General features: G+C 37.7%; 1 protein-coding gene and 1 long non-coding RNA gene across 2 annotated transcripts in view; one reads left to right on the top strand and one right to left on the bottom strand.

Annotated features, from left to right (window-relative positions):
- The window catches only part of NR6A1 (nuclear receptor subfamily 6 group A member 1), a 219,242-nt gene that overhangs the window by 119,674 nt on the left and 75,113 nt on the right, over window positions 1-24,455 (bottom strand). The window lies entirely within an intron of this gene.
- Window positions 1-24,455, top strand: part of LOC112927867 (uncharacterized) — a 47,408-nt gene that overhangs the window by 12,065 nt on the left and 10,888 nt on the right. Inside the window, exon 2 of the long non-coding RNA XR_003236646.2 lies at window positions 22,801-22,901. This is a non-coding gene — a long non-coding RNA (uncharacterized lncRNA). The remainder of the gene's footprint in view (window positions 1-22,800; window positions 22,902-24,455) is intronic.

Raw genomic sequence — 24,455 nt, 5'->3', positions numbered from 1 at the left:
AGAGAGGCAGAGACATAGGCAGAGGGAGAAGCAGGCTCCATGCAGGAAGCCTGATGTGGGACTTGATCCCAGAACTCCAGGATCATGCCCTGAGCCAAAGGCAGGCACTCAACCGCTGAGCCACCCAGGCCTCCTGAGAAGAGAGTTTTAAAGGAAAACTTCAAATAGGGGAAGAAACTAGAAGGCTCTCCATAGTAAATGAAATAGACATCCCTAAACATGCTGAGCAACTGACAGAAATCTTAAAAACCTTCCAACAGGACACAGGGAAGTTTATCATCAGGTTCCAAAAGTCACACACACAAAAACAAATCAATTCAAAACAAAACAAAAAAATGCTCAATCTCATGGATGTGTTTTGTTACTGGAAAACAATGCCACGAATCAAGAATCAGTTCCACCTTTGAGATAAAAATGAAATGGAAAAATGTATTGATAAATTGAGATGGACAAAAAAACCATTGTTTTCATACTGAAATTATTTTCATATTTTAGGAGCAAAAATATAAATATGGAAATATATTTTTCATGTCCCAAATGTAACAGAAAATTCTATATATTCTTACCAAGACAAGAAGATCACCAAGAATATAATTTATTCAAAAAATCTTTATGGAATGACAACTTTGTTTCAGGTACTTTAATGCAGTTGTTAGTAAGAGTTCTTTCCTCAAAAAAGCTTGCCTTTAGAATCCTTCACAATCTGGCCCTTTAAAATGTAACATTTGGGGACGCCTGGGTGGCTCAGTGGTTGAGTGTCTGCCTTTGGCCCAGGGTGTGATCCCAGAGTCCCAGAATTGAGTCCCACATCTGGCTCCCTGCATGAAGCCTGCTTCTCCCTCTATGTTTCGGACTCTCTCTCTCTCTTCTGACTCTCTCTCTCTCTGTCTCTCATGAATAAGTAAATAAAATCTTAAAGAGAAAAATGTAACATTTGCCCTAACTGTTGAAATATCATGTATCTCAGGCCATGACTAAAAAAGAAAATGACACTGTACTGAGTGATCAATTTAAAAATCAAAATTCTTTGAGAGGGAAAAACAAAACAAAACAAAACAACCAAAGTCATATTATCCAATTGAATAGATTCTACTCACTTGGCTTCACACCAGCACATAGTGATGTTTACCCAAGTACCTACAGTCAAGAGGAATTCAAATACTGACAGAAGAAAAAAACCTTCACTTTCCACAAAATAACAAAACTATCATTTTTAATTTCTTTGTAACTTCCCCTGGAAATCCTGCTTAACTTGAGTCTTACAAGAAGGATTTCTCCTTAACAGAAAATAATGCTCCCAGTTTCCTGCACATAACTGTACCACATAGGAAAGAAACTGTCACAGTAACTTCATCCTCCAGAAATAAAAACTGATCAGCTCAATGTAAGAGGTCAGACTTTTTTAAAAAATTTATTTATTCACGAGAGACTTGGGGGGGCGGGGGGGGGGGGAAGGCACAGAGACACAGGTAAAAGGAGAAGCAGGCTTCCTGCGGGGAGCCTGATGTGGGACTCGATCCCTGGACCCCAGGATCAGAACCTGAGCTGAAGGCAGATCTTCACTACTAAGCCATCCAAGTATCCCAAAAGGTCAGACTTCTGATAAACCTCTGCATCTGCTAAAAGACTTTGATACTTGCATATACCTTATATGTTTCAGAAATACACCATCTCCCAAATAATAGCAAGTAACGTTTTATCAAGGGCCTACTAAGTGTCAGGCCCTAGGTAATACTTTTCTAAACATGACATTTTATAATTGAAACCACCCCCAAAAATCTGATACTATTATCAGCACTAGCCTTTATTTTATTGATGAAGATAGTGAAGCTGGAAAGAAATTATTTGTCCATTGTCAAAAGTGCTAGGAAACAGGGATCCCTGGGTGGCGCAGCGGTTTGGCACCTGCCTTTGGCCCAGGGCGTGATCCTGGAGACCCGGGATCGAATCCCATATCAGGCTCCCGGTGCATGGAGCCTGCTTCTCCCTCCGCCTGTGTCTCTGCCTCTCTCTCTCTCTCTGTGACTATCATAAATAAATAAAAATTAAAAAAAAAAAAGTGCTAGGAAACAATAGAGTCCAGGTTTGAATGCAGATAACTGCCTCTTAGGGACCTGTTCATTTTGCTACAGTAGTCTGATTTTCCATGGTTTGGTGGTACTTTTTCCTTCCTTTAAATTTTTTCCTGTCAGAGACTAGATAAAATTTTTTCTCTGACTTTGAAAAGAACTAATTTCCAAGATCACAAGAACATGGACAGTGTAATTTCACAAACGATGAAAATAGATTTCTGGATGTGACCAAGTGTATACAGTCTAAATTATGCATGGAACTTCTAAAAATAGCTAGATATTATTTATTAGGCTTAAATGCTTCAGAAAAAGTAGAAAAACTATGATTTCTTTTAAAAAGTTACTTAAGTATGAACAATTTAGTCTGATTTGGAGAAATACAGTATTTATTAAGAGACTACAGTTTCCACTGTGCCAATGCTCTGTGCCAATATTATAATGCTATTTGTAAGAATTTATAATTTTTTAAAAGATTTTATTTATTTGAGAGAGAGTGGGAGCACAAGTAGGGGGGAGGGGTAGAGGAAGAAGTAAACTTCCTGAGAGCCAGATGGGGTACTCGATCCCAGTACCTTGGGATCATGACCCGAGCCAATGGCAGACACCTAACTGACTGAGCCACCCAGGGGCCTAGAATTTATAATATCTTAAAAAAAAAAATGCATCTCTACATTATCACATGTGAATGTGAAAGCCCTTAGTAAATGGTAGAGCAATATTACCATTAATGTTATATTAAAGCATTCATTCTGCCTTAAAATAGTTCCTAGGGGTGCCTGGGTAGCTCAGTCAGTTAAGCATTCGCTTTTGGCTCAGGTCATAATCCCAGGGTCCTGGGATCAAGCCCTGAGTTGGGGGGGGGCTCAGGTCTCTGCTCAGCTGGAAGCTTGCTTTTCCGCCTCCCCCCCCCCCCAATGTGCTCGCTCTCAATCTCTCAAATACATAAAAAATTTTAAATTAATTAAAGTAGTTCTGGGGGGTGAGGGTGAATGGGTGACGGGCACTGAGGGGGGCACTTGACGGGATGAGCACTGGGTGTTATTCTGTATGTTGGCAAATTGAACACCAATAAAAAATAAATTTATTATTAAAAAAATAAAGTAGTTCTTAAACATTTATAATTACCTTTCCTTTTCTTTAAAAAAAAAAAAAATTCTAGGATCATGACCTGAGCCAAAGGCAGATGCTCAATTAACTGAGCCACCCAGCAGTTCTTAAATGAGAGTTTTATTTATTTATTTTTTAAAGATTTTATTTTATTTATTCATGAGAGACAGAGAGAGAGAGACACAGAGGGAGAAGTAGGCTCCACACGAAGCCAGACATAAGACCGGATCTCAAGACTCCAGGATCATGCCCTGGGCTGAAGGCAGGTGCTAAACTGCTGAGCCACCCAAGCGTTCCCCTAAATGAGAGTTTTAAATGACAAAGTGCCCAACACAGAGTAGTATTCAATTATTGTTAGTTCTCTTCCCTTTAGAGAGGTTTTTTTTCTCTCTCTATGAGTCAGACAGATGTCTAAGTTTGCTGGTAGATAAGGCCTATATAGGAACAAGGACTGCAGTGACCAAAACATAATTAGAAATCACTTGGGTTCTTAGTAGGTTTGGGATTAGTCTCATTCGATAACAATATAATTCATTCAAAGAATCAAAAAAAATAAATAAATTAAAAAAAAAAAAAAAAAAAGAATCACTGAGCACGTATGTGGCAGCAAGCCAAGCACAAAAATGCCTTAAACCTCATAAGGAGATCACAATCACAGTCTTGTAGTAGGGACAAACCTTACACATATAACATATGGTGTTCTACATATAGTGTTCTAAGTGCTATATAAAGAAAGCCCAGGATTAAGGAAGTCCAAAGTAAAAGCAGTTAACCTGGTAACCTCCAAGACAACTTGGAGGAGGAACACCTGAGATGAGACCTGAAAGATAGATAGAATTTATAGAAAAGAAAAAGATAAGGAGCTTTTCAAGCACAAGAAATAGTAAGGGCAAGAGTACTGCCAGAAGAGACCAAATCATATATTCAAGAAACCATATATGCAATGTGGCTGGAGCTCTAGGGGAACAGAGAAGTCTGGATAAGGCAGGGAGAGATTTCCTTTGTCAAGATCAAGCTGTGAAACTCATTCCAACCCTATGCAGTAATTCACTCAACTTGTATAAAGAGGGTTAACTACAGTCCCATTTGAGAGTCTAATGTGCTAGTTTGTCCTCAACCTAAATAGCTTTAAAAAAAAAAAAAAAAAAGAACATACAACATACTTGGTTTTATGATGGGTATGTGAACTCCAAACACTAATTACTTTCCATCAAACAGTCAGGAAATGCTGCTGCTTGAGAAACCAAAAAAGTTATCTGAACTGGGTAATTACTGAAATATGTATAGCTGCTCAAGATGTCCAAACTTCTCTGGCAGACTCTTACTTTGTTGACTCATAGGTTAAGTACATAGCAGGCCCTCAATAAACACTTAATTAAATTACAGTGAGAGAGAAAGAGAGAGACCTTAATGTATTCTTTATTAAAGGACCAAGTGAAATGAAGACTTAAAAAAAAAAAAATTCCCTATCATTTTTTTCCCTTTCACGGGAATTTGGTCAGCATATTTCTTAAGTATCTTGTTTTCAGATCAGATTATTTTTAGTTGAGAAAAGCTCTAAGAACTGGAAGTCTCTGGGCAGCCCAGGTGACTCAGCGGTTTAGCGCCTGCCTTCGGCCCAGGGCCTGATCCTGGAGTCCCAGGATCGAGTCCCACGTCAGGCTCCCTGCATGGATCCTGCTTCTCCAACTCTGCCTGTGTCTCTGCGCTTCTCTCTCTCTCTCTCTCTCTCTCTCTCTCTCTCTCTCTCTCTCTCTCCCCCTCTGTATCTCTCATAAATAAATAAAATCTTTAAAAATATATATTAAAAAAAAAGAACTGGAAGTCTGTATTTTATTGCTAAATTATTACATTCTGACATTAAGTCTCCAAGTTAGTTCCATGCAGAGGCAGCAGACAAGCATAGTAAGTTTCAGTAAAAGTCATGATTCATTCATGATTCACTGTCAATAAATACTGTCTGAGAATATAAAACAGCATGACCAAGGAAAAAAATCAGAATGGATGAAGCAGAGAGTGTATCTAGTTTGGGAGCTATTAGGAAATGATGTAGCTTAGGAAATAGCTTATTAGGGCCAAACAGTAAAAGCCATGTCAGGTTAAAGCATTCTAAAGAGTCAGGGCATCAAGTTCTCAAGTAAAGTCAAATTTGCATTTAGCTACTGGGTGGAAGATGAATTCGAGGTGGGTGAGACTAGAGGCAAGGGGGCCATGTGGGCTGTTGCAGTCAATCAAATTAAAAAGATGATGGTGGGATCCCTGGGTGGCGCAGCAGTTTGGCGCCTGCCTTTGGCCCAGGGCGCGATCCTGGACACCCGGGATCGAATCCCACGTCGGGCTCCCGGTGCATGGAGCCTGTGTCTCTGTCTCTGTCTCTCTCTCTCTTTCTGTCTGTGTAACTATCATAAATAAATAAAAATTAAAAAATAAATAAATAAATAAAAATAAAAAATAAAAAGATGATGGTTTTGACCACAGTGGTGGCAACATAGACATCACTTGCTATAACATGGATGAACCTGGAGGACATTATGCTAAGTGAAATAAGCCAGTCACAAAAAGACAAATACTGTATGATTCCACTTATATGGGTTATCTAAAGTAGTCAAATTCATAGAAACAGAAAGTGGAATAGTGGTGACCAGGGGCTGGAAGAAGGGAAAATGGGGAGTTGTTTAATGGGTACAGGGTTTCCATTTTCCAAGATGAAAAAGTTCCTCTTCTTCTTCTTCTTCTTCTCCTTCCTCCTTCCTCCTCCTCCTCCTCTTCTTCCTCTTCTTCTTTTCTTCTTCATCTTCTTCCTCTTCTTCCTCTTCTTCTTCTCCTCCTCCTCCTCCTCCTCCTCCTACTTCTCCTTCTTTCTTTTTCAGATTTTATTTATTTATTTGAGAGTGAGTGGGAGAGAGAACATGAGCAGGGGAAGGGCAGCAGGAAAGGGAAAAGCAGACTCTCTGCTGGGCAGGGAGCCCAACATGGGGGCTTGATCTCGAGACTCAGGATCATGACCCAAGCCAAAGGTAGACCCTTAACCAACTGAGCCACCCAGGTGCCCCCAAGATGACAAAGTTCTTACATGCTATTGATTAACATTATAAATATACCTGACACTACTGAACTGTACATTTTAAAAAGGTTAAGATGGTAAATTTTATGTGTTTTTTACCACAATTTTTTTTAAAAATGCAAAGGGGAGACTAAGATTTTTTTGTTATATTTGGTTTGGTTTAACTCTTTGCTCTATTCAACCTCTGAACAATGTCTCTTGCTATTTTACCAAACGGTAAAATGAATATGGCTAAATACAATCTGATCTGTAGGGCAACAACATTCTGCATGGCCCCAAATATCTTTCCTTATTACTTGTCATGCTACTTAACATTTTCCTCCATCAATGTCATAGGTTTTTTTAAAGCTTGCCCTAAAATATTATTGAAAAATCACTTAAAATGTAAGAAGTAGTACACAGAATAAAAAATGAAACCTCACAACTCTACTCCTGAGAGAGGGAGTAAGAAGTGAGAACATAAAGGTTCCACATAAAAGAATAATTTAAAATGAAAATGTTCAACACCAATCATATCTTAGGTGGCAAGGAAAATAGATTTACAATCCTAAGGAGGCAAGATAAAGATACAGTATTTCAAAGCTAGAACCTCAGAGATGTTTAAAATCTCCCCTCTATATAAAAAAAAATTTCCCCACTATAACTTCAGAAATCTCTGTTAAGATAGAAATCTGTAGAGTGTTGAGTCCCAGCAAATGGAATTAAAGAAAAAATCAAAGGCTTAAATAAACATCAATTAGACAAGAATCATCTGTTTTCAGACAAGAAGGCCATCTCTGATACATATATCAAGTTTCTGTATGATGACAACATGAAAAAGTAAGAAAAGCAAGGGTCACAACTAATCAGCAAACTATATGAGGATTAAGGATGAGAAACAAGATTGGGAGCTGGGCTTTGTCCTCTGAGATTTACCTCATCACTAGAATATCTACCTCAGTACTGCTTCTCACCAAATATTACATGATGGTGAAGAGCTTGGGGTCTGGAGTCAGGCAAACCTATATTCAGATCCTAACTCTGTCTTCCTTAGCTATCTGACTCCAAGCCAAGTGACCTTCTCCACCTTTGAGAATAATAGTAATTACCTACAGAACTACCGTGAACAATTAATGGTAACACAAGTAAACTACTTATCACAATGCCTGATCCATAGGAAGTACTCCATAAATGTGAACGGATATTACCTATAAAATGGAACCAATACACACATCCATAAGATTAAAAAGAAGTAAAATGACATGTATAATGCCTAGCTATACAGGAAGAAATCAAATGGTAGATATGTAGATATTATCCTCCTCTACTTTTAGGGAATTCTGTATCATTCAGTGTCAAGCTGAGTATGAAGTGACACAGTGCACTGATTAAGAACACAATGGGTTTGGAACTCCTGAATTCAACTTCTAACTCTGCTACTTATTAGCTATGATATTGGGCAAGGTATTTACCTCACTATACCTTCCTATTTTCTTTCCTTTTCCTTTCTTTATTTCCTTCCTTCCTTTCTCTCTTTCTTTCTTAAGTAGGCTCCATGCTCCATACCCAGGGTGGAACCCAGTGCAGGGTTTGAACTCATGACCTGAGCTGAGATCAAGAGTCAGATGCTTAACCAATAGAGTCACCGAGGCATGCCCCACCTTTCTGTTTTCATCTGTAAAATGGGAAAAATAGTAAGTACCTATCTTACTGGGTTGTCATGAAGATTAGACAACCCGTTTTTTAATTTTAAGTACTTTATATACAAAGCCCTAAAAATAAAATCTGGAACATAAGTACTATATACGTATTACCTTTTCTTATTTTAATAGTACACGTTTTGTCTGGGACTGGGGTCCATCATGAAGTGAGAAATTTAGTTTGGATGAAAGTAATTTAATATTCTTTTTATGGTTAAGAGAAGCCCAACGGAAATACTCTTAACCTCAAAAATTGTGTGTGTGTGTTGGGGGGGGGGAGGCTAAAAGAAAAAGAAATTAAAACAGAGGAACTTCATCATTACTAAATAAACGTGACCTCATCTATCCAGAAATAATTATGGAAAAAAAAGTGGTTTCTGGTTAAGCCCTAATTATGCAAAAATTCAGATGAAGGCAGGCTACTTTCCACAGAAAGAAAGAAATCATTTTTCCTAGTCTTACTTAGAGCAACCTGATAACCAACACAACTAGAAGGACTGATGCAACTGCACATCATTTTTATACAAAGGAAACATCACGTAGAACAGAATAACCAATTTGTAAGCCTTCTTAGAAATGTCTTTCTGGGGATGCCTGGGTGGCTCAGCGGTTGAGCATCTGCCTTGGGCTCAGGGTCTAATCCTGGAGTTCCAGGATCGAGTCCCACATCGGGCTCCCTGTGAGGAGCCTGCTTCTCCCTCTGCTTATGTCTCTGCCTTCTCTCTCTGTGTCTCTCATGAATAAATAAATAAAATCTTAAAAAAAAATGTCTTTCTGGGATACGAAGGCTCAGTGGTTGAGTGTCTTTGGCTTAGGGCATGATCCTGGGGTTCCAGGATCAAGTCCTGCATCAGGCTCCCTGCGGTGCCTGCTTCTCCCTCTGCCTATGTCTCTGCCTCTGTCTCTGTGTCTCTCATGAAGAAATAAATTTAAAAATCTTAAGAAAAAAAAAAAAAGAAAAAAAATGTCTTTCTGTATTATACTAGCATTTTCTTTTCATACCCCACAAATCTTCATCCCTGGACAAGTCAGGAGAGGTATCTAAAGGGAAAAATGCAAGCAAGTAAGCATACTTTAGAATTAGAAGGGAAATTCTACACTTATTCTTAGAAGGTCATGAAGTCAATCCTATGGATTGGTTTCTGTAGCTAACTTATGAAGTGAACAAAATCAAATAAATAAATAAATAAATAAATAAATAAACAAACAAACAAATAAACAAAATACTAAACGGCATCAACAATAAAATTGATGAACTGTAATTTATCTATTTAAGAGTCTATGCCTACGAGGCTACAGGTGTTTTGAAAAAAGATCTTATTCATCACCAGCCTTTAGTACATAACCTGGTACACATGAAAGGTGTTCAATAAATGGTTATTAGATATAGTCAGTGAGCACCTCCCCTCTTGTGCAAGGTACTATGTTAGGTGCCAGAGAGCTCATAATGGTTCACTTATGTTGATGCCAAATGTTTGAGACTATTTAAAAATTAAATGAGGCCAGATTTGGTTAAGAAGCTGCAGCTGCAGTTGCACCTGCTCTCATCTCAGAATTATTCCCATAGCAGGGCTAGCCTCTTCTGCGTGCCTGCTGAAGCAACAAATATTTCTCTCAAATGATGGGCAGTCACTTCATAGGTAGCTTTTTTTTTTTTTTTTTTTTTTTTTAATGATAGGCACACAGTGAGAGAGAGAGAGGCAGAGACACAGGCAGAGGGAGAAGCAGGCTCCATGCACCGGAAGCCCGACGTGGGATTCGATCCTGGGTCTCCAGGATCGCGCCCTGGGCCAAAGGCAGGCAGGCGCTAAACCACTGCACCACCCAGGGATCCCCATAGGCAGCTTTGATATGGTATTCTTTCTGCTCAGCAAAGGAGGCAAACTCCAGAATCTTTGGTCATAAAAATGTGATGGTTAGCAAAAGCAAGTGCTGAGTAAGCTTGGTACACTTCCAAATGAAGACTTGCCATCTAAAATTCAGAACTGAGGATGCCAGACAGAAGTACATCTGGATTTGCTCCTCTGGCTTTGAGCTTTCTCTAGGAGAGGCCAGGAAAAAGTATGTGCTGCCACTATGTGAATGTGTAATTGCATACTCAAATACTGTATTTTTAGATAAGAGTCCAAGACTTGGCAAATGGATGGAATGTAGCACATGGGTCTTCCTGAATAGAGAATTATGCAAAGGAAGGGTTTCCTTGCAAAATATAAACTAGGCAAGATGTGTATTGCCCCTCTGTGTCACATTTTGGAAGAATCTACCCAAGAGAATAAATACTTGGGAGTTAGTCTGGGGAGTACAGATGCACTCCCTCATTAAGTACCTCTCATGAAGTACATGAGAGGCAAAAGAGCATCATTACCTCAAAACCACTAAGTTTATCAAACAATAACTCTTTATTTCCCCACCCCAAAGAGATAAATATATGTGATAATACTTTGGTGCATACAGAAAAAAATACTGAGCTGCGGACTCTTGCAGACAGACGGTGTTGATACTAAACAGTGTGAGTTTTGGCAGCTGCACTATGTACTCTTTCAAATTCTTACATCATTACTCTGGTAAGGGCCCTGTACCAAGTTGGCAAGGGTTCTAATGTGGTTTGGAGAGAGAATTTCTTGCCTTTTTAAAAAAGATGACGTATAAATAGCCTTTTTTCATACAACAAGAAAATGAAAATATTTACTCCAGATTTTGTTTTAAAGGACAAAGCCATATTATATTGCTAAGTTATTAACAAAGTGTTAGAAATAATTCTGAGATTTTAAAGACCATTCAATACAAGCTCTAAAAAGACTTCTAAAACAGTACATGAATGTCTCTTAAAATAGAATGATCTATTTGTGGCAATAAAGAGTCAGTTACAAAGAATGATAATTATCTTCATACTTATACTGCAATTGGCAGCTTAGGTATCTTTTGCAGGCCAAGAATGGGAAGCCCTCCTTAACTTCATCCATGAGAACTTGTATAAGTTACTTGACCTCAGATTCTTTGGGTCCTCAAATGCAAAATGAAATAATATTACTCTACAAGATAGTTCTCGCAATATCAACTAATACTCAGTAAGTATTAGGTAGGCTTATGAATGACAGAACCTTTAAAATTGGTGTTTAGGGCAGCCCAGGTGGCTCAGTGGCTTAGCGCCACCTTCAGTCCCAAGTGTGGTCCTGGAGACCTGGGATCGAGCCCCACATCAGGCTCCCTGCATGGAATGGAGCCTGCTTCTCCCTCTGCCTGTGTCTATGCCTTTCTCTCTCTCTCTCTCTCTCTCTCTCTCTCTGTGTCTCTCATGAATAAATAAATAAACTTTAAAAAAAAAGAAAAAAGAAATTGAAAAAATTAAATTAAATAAAAAAATTAAATTAAATTAAATTAAATTAAATTAAATTAAAATAAAATAGGTGTTTAGGGGGCAGCCCGGGTGGCTCAGTGGTTTAGCACCGCCTTCAGTCCAGGGCCTGATCCTGGGGACCTGGGATTGAGTCCCGCGTCGGGCTCCCTGCATGGAGCCTTCTTCTCCCTCTGCCTGTGTTTCTGCCTCTCTCTCTCTCTCTCTCTATGTCTCTCATGAATAAGCAAATAAAATCTTAAAAAAAGAAAAGTTTAAAAATAAAATAAAATTGGTGTTTAGGGATGCCTGGGTGGCTCAGTGGGTGTCTGCCTTTGGCTCAGGGTGTGATCCCAGAGTCCTAGGATCAAGTCTCACATTGGGCTCCCTGCATGGAGCCGGCTTCTCCCTTTGCCTCTGTGTCTCTCTCATGAATAAATAAATAAAATCTTTTAAAAATAATAATAATAAATAAATAAAAATAAATTAAATTGGTATTTAATTAGAACTACCATACACGTAAAAGAGCTAAGTGGTCTAGCTCTTCTCTAGTAAAATTCAAGAATGGAAAAACATTATATATAAGTTGATTTCAAGATCAAGATTGGGTTTGTCCTCTTTAAACAAGTGATATCAGAAAAACAAGACTTCATTCTCTAAACTTCTCCAGTAACATCCAAGGACGAAATCCCACACCTTTAAAATAACAGGTTAAAGAAGAAAAGAGAAAAAAAACCTTTAACACTCATAAGTTAGGTATAATTTGACATGTTTATAATGACAGGATTTTCTTTCATTTTTATCACTGCTTTCATTAAAACTAATAATAGTAAGATGAATCCTCACTCATAGTCATAATCAAGATTTTGCCACATATACTTAAGATATGATGACAACTATTTTATTTTTTGAGGTATAATTCATATATATATGGTAAGGTAAACAATCAAGTTTAAGTCTGATGAATTTTTACATATATATGCATAACATATACCCAGCACTCAAAACAAATTAGGGAATATTTATATAGCAGCTCACAAGATTCCTTCATGTGATCTTTCTCCCCTGAAAGTGTCTATTATTCTGAACTCACATAGCATTATTTTGTTAGGTTTTCCTTTACCACTAATAATCAGATATAGCCTTTACTTTTCTGTTTTCCTGAATAAATTGCCAGCGTCTATTTCGATTACACACCCTATTAAAAAGTAGTTTATAGAAGACTCTTAATACCAGTAGTAATAGTAAAAATAAGCAAAACACCTAAAAAACACAGTAAAAAAAAGTCCACATATTTAGACTACAAATAAGCCCTCCCAATGTTCTTAAAGGAGCAGGAAAGCGGAGAATGGTAGCACAGAAGAGACCAATGGGAAAAGTAGACTTCACGTTGATTTAAACTAAAAAAAAAAAAAAAGCACTAATTTTTTGTAAACAATAAATATTGTAATCAGTATACGCGTCTAAACCATATTTAAGATAATATTCAACTGAAAATCTAAAATAAACCCTTAATATGTTCATTTTTATTGCCTGTCAGTGTCTGAATAAACCCCACTCGAAAGACACTTTCTTTAGAGTTTACAACCATTTTAAGGCCATGCTCTCATGCCTGAAAGCTGACAGTTCCCCTAAATGAGCCACATTCCTACAGTCTTAGCCCCAGTATACATAATGAATTTGAAGAGTGTCCTAATCAGCAGCTTTTTCATGGAGTAACGTTAACTGTAGAATTTAGTATTTGAATCAAACAACACAACCTAGTTGATCTGATATATACCACTGTTCAATTAACATGTTCATGTGACTGGACAACATAGGACTATAAATTATTTCTGTACATGGAAAACAGTGGAGTGGAGTGGAGTGGAGTGGAGTGGAATAGAATATCTACGTATAGTGACAAATGCAATAACAACTATCTTATCAGAAGGATTGTTGGGAGCATTAATTAAGATAACACAAAGAAAGGGTGTTACTTTTCTCACCTCCTCAGCAGTTCTTATCCCTTCAAACCTACATGGACTAAGCTGTGATCTGACAGAAATGTCCTCTCCTCACCTCCATATCCTGAAGCAGCACAAATAAAGATTCTATTACTAACAGCCAAAACAAAACTTTCACAAATTCATTTGTGAACCAAATATCTCTGAAAGAATTAAGAAGTAAGCTTTGGGATAAATTCCTTTCATGAGTCTGCTTTCATATAACCTAGTTAAGACACCACTGCAGAAACAAAACTTTGAGAAGGTGGTAAGAAAGCCCCAAAGGGAAGAGCTCTAGCCTTAAGAACTTCCTAGAAACAAAAGATATGCTGAGGGCATTATCAGGAAGCAAAAGTACCCAAATTCATGTGGGCTTACCAAGAAATGACCACCACTCTCCTTCCTACACCTAAATCTCAAGTTTCCTCTCAGGATGCTAGCTAAGCATTTATGGTTAGTCCTTTATACAGATGTTACTCTTCAAATAATCTTTTTATAGACACTATACAAAAATAGAGCAATTATTATAACTGCTTCTGATCATTGTTTATTTTGAAGACAGAAATAATCACCTGCCAGTTACTGATTTTACAGCAACTGACATCTTAGAGGATGCTTTGATTTCCAAATTGATTTTTTAAGCTGCAAACTGACTCCTATCTTTAAAAAAAGGAGATAGACTTTTACAACTTTCTTCCATGTGCTTTGATCTAAAAAATAAATATATCAACTCAAGTAAGCACCTCCCCCCATCCTCTTGTAGAGTCATCTTTAAGGAGTCAAAAGGGTACTACTTAATCAACAATAATATGAACAAAATGTTCACATTTTTCATTGATTTTTCTAACTTAGGAGTTGAAAACATTTGACACACACCCCCTCAAACAGATACACAATGAAACTTTTAGAATAGATAGATTACAGGGTTATTCACATCTCAAAAGGAAATCCTGCATCAGTATACTTAAAAAAATTAAAATAAAAAAATAAAAATCAGTATACTTAAATTATATCATTTATATACTCTTCAGGTATACAATGAAAAAGCAAGGGATATGCACTTACAGTTTAATATAAACACTTATCAAGTGCCTGATATATTGTATATCTAAACAAAATGGCTATTTTCACTGAGTTTATATTAAAGTAGAAAAGCTTTGCACACAATTCTAAAATAAGGTACATCATGAGACATGCTATAGAACCAAGGAAGAAGGAATAGATGTAGGGGAGAAATCTGGGAAGGCGTTACAAAGAATCTAGCATTGGGATAATAATTAATTCTACTCAATCTAGCCCATGTTGTTCTCACTCCTCTGAGCAAATCACATCTCCTATTAGAGTCTCATTCGTCATACAGAAAGTGAGGATTATACCAAATACCTGGCAGACTTCTGAGAAAATTAAATGTGGATGATTATGTATTTATGTAAAACTTATATATACTATCTATATATACATATCTATATACAAATAAATATTTTAATCTACTTACATATAAATACATACACTTAAGTATATATAATATATACTCACATGATTTATACATATATTAAATATACATAGATTTATTTTATTGATTTATTCATAGAGACACACAGAGAGAGAGAGAGAGGGGCAGAGGCACAGGCAGAGGGAGAAGCAGGCTCCATGCAGGGAGCCTGACGTGGGACTGGATCCAGGGTCCCCAGGATCAAACCCCGGGCTGCAGGCAGAGCCAAACTGCTGCGCCACCAGGGCTGCCCAAATATACATAGATTTAAATATAAATATGTGTATTTACATATACAAGTCACAGTGCCTACACTGAAAGGATGCTCAAGAGAGGGTAGTTATTACAAACGTTTACGAAAAGCTTAATCAGGGCAGCCCCGGTGGCACAGTGGTTTAGTGCCGCCTGCAGCCCAGGGCGTGATCCTGGAGACCCTGGATCGAGTCCCACGTCGGGCTCCCTGCATGGAGCCTGCTTCTCCCTCTGCCTGTGTCTCTGCCTCTCATTCTCTTTCTGTGTCTCTATGAATAAATAAAATCTTAAAAAAAATAAAAATAAAAAATAAAAGCTTAATCCTATGTCAGACTAATAGTGCCTCTGTGTCTATACACCATGGTATGCTTTTATTTTAACTTTTATTTTATTTTATTTTATTTTATTTTAAAGTTTAACTGCTTTTATTTTCCAAAGATCATAAAAAAGAACAAATGCCATGTGATTTACTTCTTACCCCCCCACAAGGAGAATAAAACATACATAGCAATAATATTGTAGAATCCTTAACAGAGGAATCAGTAAGACTTGGAAAATGCATGGTATTTTTAATGAGAACATAAAAAACTGAATTCATAAGGTATAGAAGAAAAAAGTTCCTAAACGCAATATTTAGGCAATCTGCATTGACTGAGCAACTTTCACTGAGCTTCCAGTATATGCAAACAGCCTCTTAAACCATGCTAAACCTAAACAAGATCCCAGGGAACATCTTTCCTATAGCCCACCACAGTCTTAACCCTGAAGGGATTAGGGAAGTTTCAACCATTTGCCTAGAGTTTTTGTTTTGGGGTTTTTAGAGAAGGGAGATGGAAGACAGACACCGTGGGGGGTGGGGAAGGGTGGAAAAAGGGGTAGAGAGAGAGAGAATCTTAAGCAGGCTCCATGCCCAACACAGAGCCCAACTTAGGGCTTGATCTCACAACCCTGAGATCATGACCTGAGCAAAAATCCAGTCACTTAACTGACCGAGTCACCCAGGCGCTCCATCTAGAGTTTTTTTTTTTAATATTTTATTTATTTATTCATGAGAGACAGAGAGAGAGAGAGAGAGAGAGAGAGAGAGGCAGAGACACAGGCAGAGGGAGAAGCAGGCTCCATGCCAGAAGCCGGATGTGGGACTTAATCACAGAACTCCGAGATCACGCCCTGAGCCAAAGGCAGACGCTCAACTGCTGAGCCACCCATGCGTCCCTCCATCTAGTTTCTTAATTGGACTCCATTGCCGTGATTCTCAGAGTGTAATCTACAGATGTCCTCAAAACCCTTTAGAGAGCCTGCAAGGTCAAAACTATTTTTGTACTAATTATAAAAGGACATAATTTGCCGTTTTCACTATGTTGACATTTACAATGATGATGCAAAGCAAACGTTGGGTTAAACTGCTGGCTTTAGCACTAATCAAAATGTATTGACAGTCATTATTCTATTCACCACCACCACACACTACCAAAAAAAAGCCATTTTAACTTAAGAATGTCCTTGATGAAGCAATAAGATTTACTGATTTTAAATCTCAATGCTTGACTCTGCAACTTTTTAATATTTTGTGACAAAATGGAAAATACACTTAAAGCACTCCATACTCTGTTTGCAGGAAATGCACTTGAAGTTACTGTTTGAGTTGTGACATCAACTAGCAAATTTTTTCATGGGCCACCATTTTACTTGAAAAAAGCAACAGAAAATTATGGTCATTCAAACTTGGATGTTTGACAATTATGATCTTGAAAATGAACAAAGCAAGCAAGTCATTTTGAGAAAAACAACCGGCAGTATTTGTTGCCAGGGATAAAATTTAAGCCTTTAAACAAAAATTAAAATTTTGGAAAATTTGTATTTGCCACTGTGAGCCTCACAGCTACCCAGAAGGTATTTCCGAGATTAGTGGTAATATTAAGAAAATTGATTTACTGGATTTTATATGATGAAATGTGCCCATATTTAGAAAATCTAGGTAACTTGTTAAACCAGTATTTTCCAAATGACCAAAGCATGAGGTTACAAAATCATTCATGGGTAAAAGACTTAAGCAAAGTATAAGACAGATTAGGAGATTTTAATGGAATAGAGTATGAAAGCTCATTGAGGGGATCCCTGGGTGGCTCAGCGGTTTAGTGCCTGCCTTTGGCCCAGGGCGCGATCCTGGAGTCCTGGGATCGAGTCCCACGTCAGGCTCCCGACATGGAGCCTGCTTCTCCCTCCTCCTGTGTCTCTGTGCCTCTCTCTCTCTCTCTGTCTATCATAAATAAATAAATAAATCTTTAAAAAAAAAAATGAAAGCTCATTGATATGGTTTCACATTCTGCAGTGCAACTAACCTTTAAGAAACTACCAACTATTGAGATCTGATGTAACATCAAGAAGAAAATACACAATTATCCAAACTATAAAAATTCTCCTTTTCCCATATATATGTATAGAGGCCAGATTTTCTTCATATATTTGAGCCAAAACAATATATTGAAACAGATAGAATGCAGATACAGATATATGCAGATATGAAAATTCAGTTGTCCTTTGCAAAACTAGATATTAAAGAGACTTACAAAAATAATGTCACGTTTCTAAGTAGGTTTTTTTAAGGAAGCTATAGATATTTTTAGTTATTTTTATTTTAAGATGTTATTAATGTTGCTATATAATAGGTTTATTATTTTTACTTTAAATGAATTAATAAATATTTTTAAATTTCTCAACTTAATTTTTAAGATTTTTATTTATCTATTCATGACACACACAGAGAGAGAGGCATAGACATAGGCAGAGGGAGAGACAGGTTCCATGCAGGGAGCCCGATGTGGGACTCGATCCTGGGACTCCAGGATCACGCCCTGAGTCAAAGGCAGATGCTTAACTGCTGAGCTACCCAGGCGTCCCTCAACTTAATTTCTAATACAGTGAAAGGTAATAGGTATATCCCTTATAAGCAAAAGCTCTTGGGAACCACAATAATTTTTATGAATGTCAGTTTTTTGTGTGTGACACAAGATCTCAGAGATCTTGATTTATTTATTTATTTATTTTAAATATTTTATTTATTTATTCATAGAGAGAGGGGCAGAGACACAGACAGAGGGAGAAGCAGGCTCTATGCAGTGAGCCCGATGTGGGACTCGATCCCGGGTCTCCAGAATCACACCCCAGGCTGCAAGCAGCACCAAACCGCTGTGCCACCGGGGCTGCCCGATTGTTTGTTTTAGTTGGTATAAATTTTTATGATAAAGTATGGAAATTGAAGTAATATATAGCAGAGTCAAGACTTGAATCTGGATCTCCTGATTGATTTATTTATTCCTGAGAGACACAGAGAGAGGCAGAAACACAGGCAGAGGGTGAAGCAGGCTCTATGCAGGGAGCCTGACATGGGACTCGATCCTGGGTCTCCAGGATCACACCCTAGGCTGAAGGTGGCGCTAAACCGCTGAGCCATCCAGGCTCTCCTGGATTCTCCTGATGTTAATTTTACCTTTACTCTGCATCACGATTCCTTTAGTCACTAAGACAATGGGTTAGAGAACTCTTATTGCATTCTTCCTAGTAGGCAGGAAGTTCAACCAAATAATTACAATAATAACTGAAATTTGAATGTTACATGTCACGTATTTTTACACTCCTGCTTTCAATTAGTTCCCACAACAACCCAGGGGTATAAATACAATTAATTACTTACCTCCATTTTGCAGATGAGAAACAGAGGTTAAACTACTTGCCAAAAATCACACAGCTATTACATGGCAAGGCTGGGATTTGAAAATTAACACTTCTAACAAAGAGCTATATCAGCAAAAAAGCTTTCTCATAACTGCCAATCAAAACATTTGTGTGGTCATCAGCAATGGCATTTATAGAAATAAAGGACCTGAGACTCTGGCCCAGTACACCGTCAGATATACAGAGAACAAAACACTAGCCTGGAGTATGGCCACATAAATTTAGTTCTACACAGAGAATGGCAAGAAGACAGGCAAATAAGGAAATGTGCTAGATATAACCAGACTCCTTCTCTTCCTTACCCATCCAGCATCTCTACCATCAACAATTAAAAAGAAGTGACAGGAGTCAAGGGTGAAGGATTTGTCACTGACATACAGCTGGGGCAGTGAAAACTCTTGGCAGGTGAGAAGCTATAACTTCTCTTCTATGCAAACAAACCCCCAAGCTGAGTCCTCCTGGCTTTATCACACTAAGCCTTGACAAGAGCCATCATTAGTGTCCAAACTCCACTTTTTCCAGGCTGATGACATGTGTCAGGCCTTGATTCCTGGTGCCCTTGCTGCCTGCCAACTCAGGAAAGGATTCTGTAATGCCTTTGGTTTTTTTTGAAATACCTCAAGTCATAAGACAGCAGCTGACACCAACTCCCTCCAGAAGATGGACACTTGGCCAGGAGCCCAAGCTGAACTGGATTTGGAGGTTCTTGATCTTTACTGAAATCATTCCTACCTTCTCACTGGCAATTAAAATAAATTCTTCCCCTGAGAACAGCCAAAGGTTCTGTAAACCTCTTCCATCTAGTGGTAGTCACCTTTGATTAGAGAACAGTGTTAAAGCGTAGCAGCAGCTGATAAATGTCAGAGCCTGAAGGGCCTTCACAGACTTTTGATCACTTACAGCTATTCCTCATTTCATACCACGGACAGTTTTTATGCCAACACCACTCAGCATCACTTACTTAGTCAAATACTTCAGGCCAGGATGCTAAATTCAACTCAATGGTCCATTTGCAATAGTTCTGGGTGCATCCCTAAGGCTAAGATGTTTGACCTGCCAGGCAGATAGACTTGAAGTACTTTTCAGATGGCCAACAGGATAGCAGGAAAATTCTGCAAAAAGCAAGCCTTTTCATTTGGAGAGGCAGTATTGTATAAGTAAACAGCCATGCCCGTACATGCACCACCAACACCACCCCCGCCTCAACACACACACAAAATCAAGGATTTTGATTCTGACCCACTGTATGACTGCTAGGCCTTCATTTCCATTCTAAATCCATTTCTTAAAATCAATCAATCAATCAATCAATCCATTTCTTCAGGGCGCCTGGGTGGCTCAGTCAGCTAAGTGTCTGCCTTTCTCAGGTCATGATCCCAGGGTCCAGGGATGGAGGAGCCCCACCTTGGGCTTCCTGCTCAGCAGGGTGTCTGCTTCTCCCTCTCCCTCTGCCCTTCCCCCTAATGCTCTCTCTTGCTTGTTATCTCTCAAATAAACAAAATCTTTAAAAAATAATAATAATAAATTCATTTCCTCATATGTTAAAGAGAAATCTAAATCAGAGATTCCCAAATGTCCATGAAATGGCAAATCACAATCCCCTGGGGGCTTCTGAAAACTATAAAACCCATTCCCAGAGGATCTGATTTATTTAGCTTAGGGCAAAGTCTAGAAATCTGCATTATTAGCAATCCACTTTTCCCACCATCACACTTTTAATTCTGATGCAAAGTCAGACTTGGAAATCACTACTAAATGACCTCTAAGACTCCTGATAGCTTTTAAAGTTATAAAACTATAGATTGAAACTTATTTTCTACTCTTTCATCTCAGGATTTTTCCCCTATCCATGATTAGCATTCCTAACCAAACATAAGGATTGTCCAATTTCAGGTTAGCAATGGAGAAATAACTCTAAAACGAGTAATGTCATGTATTAATAGCTTACCCAACCTATTTCATTTATGAAAGTATGAGGTAGATCTAAACATAGCTTTTCTAGAAAATATACATCCAAAAATAAAACTTTTAGGACATCATATTTGCAAAGATTCAACTATTTGCTGGAAATAGCCAAGGAAACCAACATTTAAAAAGCATTTTCCCTAGGGGCTCCTGGATGGCTCAGTGGGTTAAGCATCTGGACTTGTTATCAGCACAAGTCTTAATCTCAGGGTTTTGAGTTCAACCCTCGCGTTGGGCTCTATGCTGGGTGTGGAGCCTATATACCTACCTACAAGCAAACATACATGCACATACATAATAAAAAGCACTTTTTCCTGAAAGTTCAAAATAAAAAGTTATAGAATGAATGTCTAATTACCTATAACTTACAATGTCTTAACATTATAATCTACCCGAAACAATAAACTTTATAAGAACAGACATCAAGTTTTTAAAGCATATAAAGTATATGATTAAATTTGACCCAATAAACTCAAACAGGACAGTGAAAGAAATACAAATTCTTATATTATTGAAAGTTCATCAGGGTTTTGTCATTATAAAAAAGGAAACATTGAGTCCTTTGATTACTGTTCTTGTTTATTTCATTAACTGGTTATTGCAAAACACATGCCTCTTGGCTCTCAAGGACTTTTAAAATCTTTGCCAACGCTTTTCACATACCACAATAAAATCCAAGATTCTTTCCAGCTTAATGTCCATGAATATGAACTACTGCATGATTTTGATTCCTATTTCTTTTATAACTTTACATTCCCAACTCACTTAATATATTCACTCCTTCAGCTTGGCTGAACAACAATCCTTGGTACAGAGTTACTTAGAAGAGTTGTTCATTGATTACAGATACCCTGTGAATTAATTTACCATGGAAATGTTAAGTTCTGCTTCCTGTGGGTTTGCAAAATAATCTAAAATAGTAAAATCTTAACACATTAAATCATTGTAACTAGGGGATAGAAAATTCAGGTGGTAATATATGTCACACGTGACATATATTACCTTAAGAATATTTTAATAGATTTTGAAAAGAAATGTCCCATTTGAAAAAAAAACACTGTCTTTTGGCAGTAGGCCAATTTGTTATTTCAGTGAGTTAGCCTGCCCACCTCCTCCTGTCTTTCCCACTCATCTAATATATCTGAAATAACCTGATACAAAGTTGCCATGTCAAAAAGTAAAATGCTACTGGGGTTCTGGGTGGCTCAGTCCATTAAGTGTCTTCGGCTCAGGTCCTGATCCTAAGATGGTTCTGAGATGAAGTCCTTCATCAGGCTCCCAGCTCAGCAGGGATTCTGCTTCTTCTCCCTCTGCCCTTCTCCCCTGCTCACGCTCTCTCCCTGACATTCACTCTCTCATATAAAGAAATAACATCTTAAAGGAAAAAAAAGGCAAAACATTCCAAGCTGCGGAGTTTAAATTTCTTTCTACCTCTCAATTATCTGGTAAAACCTCAAGCAGCCTAAACATAAGAATGACCAAAAATTCCATATACAACTGCAATCTTCAGTGTACTTTTTTCCTCCTCCCTAATATCCAAGTAAACACTCTGGATCCAGCAGGCTTTGTAATAAGCACTGCCATGAAACAACACATTCTCTCAGCCTAACTTAAGGCTAGAATTAGTAGTCATAGTGCTGGGATCAGCTCCAAACCAAATGGTTGCTGGGGAAGTGGGGAGGGGTTAGGAACTGTTGCAAAGTATGTTAAATTCATTCAAATATTTGTGTAACTAACTTCTCATCTGGCAATTTCTTTTAGAAATTCTAATTGTATAAGCACAGATTTTCTAATTAATAGTTGGTATCTGCAATTGAGTACAGAACTTGATGAGGCTTAATAACTACTTTTCCAGTGATCATCACTGTCCAGTTATCACTGTCTGATTACATTATAGGTTAGAGCATAGGGAAAGACGTGACCACATGATGGTGACAAGCTGCAAAAGTAGCAACATTACACCAATGACAAAACTGGATGGTGAAATCTTGGTCTACAGCTTTGAGAAGTGTCTAAACAGACAGCCACCAGAGATAGTGACTCCTCTTCTCTCCCACGCTACTAATCCCTCAAATATAATCTTTTATTGAGTCTATGCTTCTTGTTTCTTTCAAGTATATCAAGAAGCCTCAAGAGGACTATGAAAACAATTACTTCTCCAACATGGAGCAATGTGAGTTTCAATATTTCGTAGAATCTCTGGAAAAGGAAAAGAGGTAAGTGAAACAGTAAAAGATAGCATGGTGAATTCTGACAAACTGAAAACCAATCTAAATCAAGAATGAAATAGACCAATTTATTAAATTTGTAGTTCCTATAACTCTTGGCTAATTTAACTCTTTATGTTTTTTTAACCCTTAGACTTTATTCCCTGCAAATTCATTTAAAATATGCAGTGTATGCCTCAAATTTGCCTGATGATAAAAACTAAAATTAAGGACTTAAAGCAAATTAAAGGATGAGGATGATGGTGGCCTGCCCTACCATGAAAATTAATGATCTCAAACACAGTGGGAAATACCCCTGTCATTCTAGAAACCTGCCTTTCACTCTGATCTAGTTTTTCAAGTCTATGAAAAGCATTCTTCTTAGAATGCAATGAATTTAAGCAATGGTATTATGTAAACATCTAATGGCTTGGAGCAGAAGTCAGTATTTTTTTAAAGTCTGAACATCCATCCAAATGGTATAAGGTACCAACATCTCTTCATACTATCAGACCAAGGGGAAAACTGTTTAAATTAAACACATTAAAGAGTTTTTAAACTACTACACAGTAACAGTTGTTTGATTTTTTGTTGTCATTTGTATACAATTCACTGTCATAACACTGAGAACTCAATAAAGCTGGCTAACTGGAGTGTTGTGACAGAGGGTGAAATAATTAAATTGACATAGAATGTAAACAGTTTACATTCAAACCAAATTTTCAGTGCCTGATTTTTTTTTAAATGTGTACCATTTGGCTCCTTTGAAAATGAATTTGTAGAGAGTCAACCTTTAATATTTAAACTCAAAGCAAATGACAATAACTATTCCTGATTAAAGATTAACCTTTATTCAGCCAGGAGTTCTGCAAGCCTTTCTTCAACTGAGCACTCACTCCTCAATCCCTCCCATAATAAAATCCTACGTTCTGAAACCCTCCATCTCTACTCATATAATTAATTCATTTTCCAGATTTTTAATCAAGGACCTTCAGTAGCCAATAAAAAATAACCTGCATGGCATGTCTATAATGTACCAATACTCTTTACACCAAAGGCAAAGACACCTGACATTTTAGTTACTGTGACCGTACAGAGGAGAAATAGAGGCTTTCTACTAGGTGATGGGGTTTTTGTTTTTGTTTTTTCAATATGGAAAATAACTTGTAGACTACCACTAAATCTCTGTGGTAACTTAGTGATCCAGGATCTCAGCCAGAGAGATTACCAATTACGAAGGTCAATTTTTTTCATCTTCTTTATGAAATATTTCACCTACAGACCCACCTACTCTTCATACAGGCAAACAAGGAGAAAGAGTTTACTTGTTCAATATAGCTCTCACTGAAGATGCTACTCTCAGATATAGAACAGTAAGTTTTGTGGTGAACAAGGAAGAGGTGATATGATCAGTTAGCTGCACATTCATAAAGTCCAGTATTCAATTTCTGGCTTATAACTGTGACTCCTGGCTATGTAACTGCGCAAATCATTTCATATAGGACTCAAAGACTCAGTTTTTTCATGAAGTACAAATGGGTTGTTTTGAGTTTCATGAGATAA

This window comes from Vulpes vulpes, chromosome 2 (assembly GCF_048418805.1).
Source record: "Vulpes vulpes isolate BD-2025 chromosome 2, VulVul3, whole genome shotgun sequence".
Taxonomy (NCBI): domain Eukaryota; kingdom Metazoa; phylum Chordata; class Mammalia; order Carnivora; family Canidae; genus Vulpes; species Vulpes vulpes.
The sequence above is the reverse complement of the archived record's forward strand: the minus strand, read 5'-3'. Positions and strand labels throughout refer to the sequence as shown.